Source organism: Vombatus ursinus, unplaced genomic scaffold (assembly GCF_900497805.2).
Source record: "Vombatus ursinus unplaced genomic scaffold, bare-nosed wombat genome assembly UNPS02015255.1, whole genome shotgun sequence".
Lineage (NCBI taxonomy): Eukaryota > Metazoa > Chordata > Mammalia > Diprotodontia > Vombatidae > Vombatus > Vombatus ursinus.
Genome location: NW_020955033.1, coordinates 25,620,526 through 25,627,242, shown reverse-complemented (window position 1 = coordinate 25,627,242; position 6,717 = coordinate 25,620,526).

Sequence of the window (6,717 nt, the reverse complement as noted above, 5' to 3'; positions counted from 1 at the left end):
AAAACAGAAGAGAAGAGGAGATGACAGAAGAGGCAATCTGCTGGAGAAGATGGGATGGAAAAGGCACACATCTTCAAGTAAGACAGGTAAAGAAGGAGAGCGCAGTGGAAGGGGTGAGTAGCTTTTGGGTAGGGCATTGGGGGGATTGGGTTGAGGTGAATAGAAATAACGGATCTTACTGAGGAGATGGGAATGTGGTTTAAATGATGACTGATGAAGGTTCAGAATCACCAAGGAGGGAGGGTACCATCAAGTTGGAGTTTGTTCATTCTTGAGGAATGAGTTTAGGTAGATCTTCATCGTCCAGGGAGTTTGGCCTTAGGGTGCAGTCCTTTCAGGGACTTAGGCGGTTCAGAGGAGGGAACTGGTGCTTGGTGCTGAAGGAATGGTTTTACTCTCCTCTAAAGGCAGGAGACAAGACTGGAGACTTGATGGAATAGCCTTTCTCCTTTCCCCTGGATAGGAGAAGATAGAATAGTGTTTTTCCTCTTCAGAGGGAGTCCAGGCAGGAGATCTGCCCAATGGAATGGTGTTTTCTTCACTTTAGATCAGATAGGATCAAATGAGATATTTGTAAAAGTGATTGGCACAGTGCCTAGCCCATGGTAGTGCTATATAAATGCTACTTCTCTTCCCCTCCCCTAAAACAAAGGAAAAAAGACTAGTGTGTGATGGAGGAGGCTAGACACCAGGTAGGAGGACTGGAATTATGTAATCATGTTTTTCCTCTTCCCAAGGGAAGCTGGAAACTAGGCCAGAGGCTTGGTGCTATAGAATAGTGTTTTCTCTCTGTACCCCCGAAGGCAGAAGATTTGTGCTTGATGGAATGAATTTCTCCTCTTCCAGCAGAAGTTATTATAGATATTGTTTTGCTGGTCTGACTTACTTCACTTTTTGTCAGTTTATGTCTTCCCACATTTTGTTAAATTCCACAGAGCAGTTTGTTGGGAAGTACATTTGGAACAGAATCTTATTTTCTGTACCACAATAAATTCCCAATTAATAAACAAGTGAAATACTAAAAGTCATACCATTAAAAAGTTAAGGAGAGGGGCAGCGAGATAGCACAGTGGATAGAGCACCAGCCTTGGAGTCAGGAGGATCTGAGTTCAAATCCGGCCTCAGACACGTAACACTTACTAGCTGTGTGACCTGGGTAAGTCGCTTAACCCTGATTGCCTCACCCAAAAAAAAAAAAACAAAGAAAAAAAAGAGTTAAGGAGAGCCAAAAGTTTTATCTTTCACAAGTATGGATAGTAGTTGAATTTGTAATTAGTCAGAATGTAAACTCTACATGTTATAAAAGACAAAATATGTGAGTACATGAGTAATCTGTAATTTCAAAATTCTAGGGAAATCCCAGCTCACAACATATCTATGACTTGCTAAAGAAATCCTAAGGAGCTCCTTTAAGTATAAATGACTTGCTTAAGGTCATACAGCTAGTAGGTGTCAGGGACAGAATTTAAGCCCCTATCTTCATGACTTCAAGCTTAGCACTTTATCTCCTATGTCATGCTGTCTTCAAAATAGACTATTTCAAGTAAATGAATATACACACTTTTTCCACAAAGTAAGTGCAGCTAGAGCAAAAAGAAAAGTTATAACCTGGAGAAAAATCTTTTCATGAAACTGCTCTGATGAAAGTCTGAATCTTAGAGTTCAAAGGGATCATAGAAAACATCTAGGGGTGGTCTTTTGGAAGGAGCATTGAACTTGGAGTCAGACCAGGATTTTAATCCTAGGTATGATTTTTAAGAGTTGTAGGACCTTCAATTAGTAATTTACCCTATCTGAAACTCATTTTCTTTACCTATAAAATGTAGATAATAATACTTGCACTACCTACCTCACAGAATGATTGGGGGGAAAATGCTTTGTAAACCCTAAAGCATGATTATATTTAAAGGGTATGTGCTAACAAACACAAAGACAACTGCTCTAGGTAGGCACTAAGGGAGGTGTGATTAGACTAGCTGCTTGTGGTGCTATACTTGGGCAAGCCAACAGGTAGCATTCCAAGCCCTGAGTTACTAGCTTGAGTAAGTTTGGATGCATGGACAAAACACTGATATTCAAGCTCACTCACTGTACACATGCACCAGCAAGACCACTCTCCGTATGTCTTTTAGCCTTTTTCTCCTAGTGCCTTTTATATGTTTTTCTCTTTTCTAAGGGTATAATTAATTCCCAATAGTACTTCATAACTTATCAAATGGATCTATCCCTTATTCTCATAGGATCTTACATAGAATGTAAGTTCCTTGAGGTCAGGGACTTCCATTTTTGTGTTATATCTCTAGTGCTTAGCACAGTGCCTGGTATATAGTAGGTACTTAATAAATGTTTGTTGATTGAGCTTAATCTCAATCCTATGCCAGCATTATCCAGAAAGGATTATGTACTTACAAATAGATTAAGTACATTTTCTGCAGCAAAATTAAAAATCAAGGGGTAGTCAGTCATATGGCCAACAAGATGAAGGACTAGAATTTTCTTTGATCCTTGCAAATTCTCAGAATTCCCAAAATAAGAATTATATGCAAGAGGTAAAATAATTGCAGCTGTCTCCATAAGCCAAGACACCAAGAAGCCTAATGAGGTAACAAGCTGATGAATTAACACCAGAGAAGGCTAATTGTTAATTCCCAACGTACTAACTCAGAAACCCCTCCTCTGATCACCCAAATGCTCTGGGAGGGTGGCCCAACCTGACACATAGACTTATTGGAATCCACTCAGCAATCCCCTCCAGCTGCTGCATTCTGCCAGTACATCCTGCACTTGCCCTCATTTCACTGTTCTGTAGTAATAAACAGCAGAATACTAAGTAGAAAGTGGAATACAAAAGGTGGAAGCCTCTTCTACCTAGGGTGGCAGCATACTGCATGGCAGCAGTACTCAGCCAGAGAACTGAAGAAAAGTGGGGACTGGGGCAGGGTACCAGCATGTGTATGGGATGCACCAGGCCTGAAGGAAAGGAGACTGGCATCCAGCTGGGACCAGTTCTATCCCCACAGAAATCACTTGAAGCAAGCACCAAGGCCAGTGAAAAGTAAATCCTTTAGAGTTTGAGTAGGGAGAATGACATTGTTAGATCTATGCTTTAGGAAGATGATGCAATGCAGTGGCAGTAGGCCAACCAGTACGCTATTGCAACAATCCAGGTATGAGGTGATGAGGGGCTGCACCAGAGTGGTGGTAGTGTCAGAGGAAGGAAGAAGGCATCAGGAGATCTTTTAAATTAACAGACCTTGGCAACAGATTGGATATGGGGTGGGGATGGGGTGGGGAGTGGAGAGAGAATGGAGAGTTGCAAATGACATGTAAGCCTGGGTGACTAGGATAGTGGTGGTACCCTAATAGTAATAGTTAGGAAGAGGAAAGTGTTTTGGTCTAAAGATAAGATAAGAAATATAAAAAAGCAGAATTTAGAGTCTGCACAGTAGAAATAATATGAAGAATAGAAAAACTTGAATCTATGGTGGGAAATCTCTCCAAAGAAACAGAAGAGAGAACAACCAAGTAAGGATACAAATACATAGACATGAAGGACAATCTGGAAGGAAAGCAAAAAACAGTAATGATAAAGAATATATGATTTCTATACAAATAAAACATAGAGACCTCAAAGATAGAATTTGTAGAGACAACTTAAGGATCATAGCTGTCCCAAAAGAACATGACAAGTAAAAAAACCCTGAACACCATAATGCAAGGAAAAAAATACAAGAAAATTAAGGGTTACAATGTTAAAAATCACTGACTTGAGTAAGCCATAGCCACTGCTATAGTGTTAAACTTTCCAGCTTCCCCCACATATTTTGTGCCTGAGAACACCACAAATGTACTCAAAGTTCTTTGTAAGCAGGAACTGGAGTATTTTTTTTACCCACACACATCAAAGTCACAATGGAAGGAATAATTACTTTACTACCCTCATCCTGGCCAACAAAGTAGGCAAAACCTTTTGACTCCCAGTTTCATGATAACTGCTCTCAATTTAGCCAAGCCAACTATTGGATAACTCAGGCAGTTAGTGTAGGGAGTATGGCCAGCCTCTTTTTCTGTACCTCCTCACGAGATGAATCAGCTACCCCACAGGAATCTAAGTGCCTGCAACCAATTGCCATTTTCTCTTGCTGACCTTGGGCATCTCCATTATGTCTCTTGTGGCCTGAAAGTATGGTAACTCTTTTTTCAATGTCCCATACATATCATGTCAGTTGGGCTGTCCTTAGGCAAATTTATTTATGTTACATGCCCAGAGTCCTCCCTGGCACCAAAGCAACCCAAAAAAATTTAAGGGAAAAATAATAGTTGCTGGCTGATATAGAAACTTCTTCAGATGGAAATTATAAGTGAAAATCAAAAAACCCTAGAGCCTAAGGGCCTGTCTTAGACTCATCAGGCTCATTTGTAGCAAGCTGTCTATACTCAAACATCCTCCTTCCTAACACCCCTGCCTTGTCATTTTCTGGATATTTCCCATATCCTATGCTTGTACTTCCTATTTGATTCAGTGAGTTCTCTCACATAATAGCTAGCTAGCATTTATACAGCACTTTAAGGTTCGTAAAGCACATTCCATATGTTATCTCATCATAGCCTCATGACAACCCTGTGAAGTATGTGCTATTATTATCTCTATCTAAAGATGAGGAAACTGAGGCTGAAAAAAGGTCAAGTGACTTGTTCAGAGTCATATTGCTTTAAGTGTTAAAGGCAAGATTTGAACTCAGTCCTCCTTGACTGCAGGTCCACCGATCTAGCCACTGAACCACCTAAGTGAATTATCCATTACTTGATGTTTCTCTATTTATAATACAAGAGATGAGAAACCAGTCAAGTAAGTGACCACCAGCCCCTCTCCCTATAAGCCCATGGCTATCATTTATGCTTAATGGGAAGCCCCAGAGTGAAGCCAGGTATCTTGCATGCCCACAAGGAGTGAACAGCTAGTCTAACCAAGCTGAGGATGCTGAATTCAAGAAGAGATTTTACAAATGGACAGCCGATTCCTCTTCCTCTTCATGTACTGGTCTGAAGACCAACATTCTCAAGGTTCCAACTGACCTGATGGCATCCTTCTCTCATCGTACTGGTTTCTCCACCTACCTGCCCCCTGGAATTTTGGCCTTTAGCCTACACTATGTGTATTCAAGTATACTGTAATAAAAGGTCTATTACTTTATGCAGAAATATTGGTCTGTCCAATCCTTTTGTAATCTATCCCCTCCCATTCTTTAAGTCTCTTAATTGCTGGGATACCCCATGAGGACTGAGATAGTTACATAAATATAAGCTTTTATTATTTTCTATGGATCCTCTTTATAGTATATCTAAGAATTGGTCAATCAACTTCTGCTTAAGTATTTCCAGTGACAGAGATCTCACTATCTTACAAAGCATCCATTCCATTTTCAGACGTTTCTAGTTTATTAAAAGCCTGAATTATATCCCTTCACCTTCTGCTTTAACTTGCATGTATTTTGTAAATATCTTTTATATACTTACCTGTACACATGCTATTTCTTTATAGAAAATAAGCCCCTTTAGGGCAGGGATTATTTCATTTTTGTCTTTGCTTTGGTACATGATAGATCATTGATCAGTTCCCACTACTGTAGCCTTTGGGAATGGAATGCAGGGTCATGTCCACAATGTGATAAGGTACTCACAATAGGGCTTCAGGGGAGAAGCAGATTACACATAATCTGGGGGAAAATTACCAATTGGCTTCTGTTCTTCATGAGTTTAAGTCAGTTCCTCAAAACATTCAGTTCCCACCCCATCAAATCAGACATCAAAATAACACCTAATTGGATTCTGGGGTATATACTCACTTTCAGTACAAAATTATCCTTGTACTCTCAGCTGCTCTCACCTTGTCCTAGTCTGCTCCATCTGCTACCACTATTTTTAGGAATATAGAGGAGCTATAGGAATTCTTGTATATTTATCCTATTCCTCCACTGGTTACTGCTCTGGATTATAATTGTGGTTGCCAGGATTTAAGAGGGAATAGCAAACTGAAAATACACCTTTCTCTACTTCTGTAGGGAAAATTCATATAAATGGAATACTTCCTTATGTTATCTAGTACAGGGAGGCATATTCTATTTGTTAGTCAGATTGAGAGGTGTACTGATGTTTTTAACACTTGGAGTAGTGCCAGATGGCAGAAAATTGAGGTGAAGGAGAAAGAAGTTTCCTAAGGAGACTGGTCCAAGTGTTGGATAATTGGGGGAGGGGGTTAGAAATTACTGAGATTCATGGAAAACCTTAGGTCTTCTGTAATGACTTTGAACCAGTGAATCCCGACCTTAGTGTATGTTGCTTGTTCTTCTTCTTCTTTTTTTTTTTGACAATGCAGTTGTGATGTTAAGACTTTACCTATATGACATTTGGCAGGGGATCAAAGGCACTCCACTTCTGCCAACCTCACTCCATCTCTGTGATCTCCTCTGTGACAGAATGCACTTAGAGTGACAATCCCTCTCCACAATGGAAAGAACATTGGATTTGAAATTAGAGGACCTAGTTTGAATCGTAGTACTGCTCCATATGACCTGTGTGTCCACGGACAAATCCCTTAACCTCTTGGGGCCTCAGTTCTTCATCTGTTTGTAGCCTCATCCTTACTCCTTTGATAGTTAGGTAAGCTTGGTGGTACCCTAAAGGCTAACCCTGTGACTCTGTGTGTTGAATATGTGG